Genomic DNA, 323 nt, shown 5'->3' with positions numbered 1-323 from the left:
CTGTGCGAGAGGCTGCGGTGGTGCGGGCAGCTGGGAGATGCAGCTGGGAACGGTGGGGGGGTACGAGCAGGACTGGGAGGGACGAGGTCAGCTGTCACACTGGGAGCTGGACGTTGCCTGGTCCCCTGGAGTAAATTCTTTCAGACTCTGCCAAACTTTGACGATTTGAACTAAAGGGCCCCTCACTGATGCTGCTTCGGGCAGCTCCAGCCCAAGCGGCTGCTCTGGCGTGGGCCAGTTCATGGAGCTCAGCGACCAGGGTAGAGCCCTGCACGGAGGAAAAAAAAAAAAGTCATTTTCTTGTTAACCGGCATAGACACCCT

Source organism: Pygoscelis adeliae, unplaced genomic scaffold (assembly GCF_000699105.1).
Source record: "Pygoscelis adeliae isolate BGI_AS28 unplaced genomic scaffold, ASM69910v1 Scaffold874, whole genome shotgun sequence".
Classification (NCBI taxonomy): Eukaryota; Metazoa; Chordata; class Aves; order Sphenisciformes; family Spheniscidae; genus Pygoscelis; species Pygoscelis adeliae.
The sequence above is the reverse complement of the archived record's forward strand: the minus strand, read 5'-3'. Positions refer to the sequence as shown.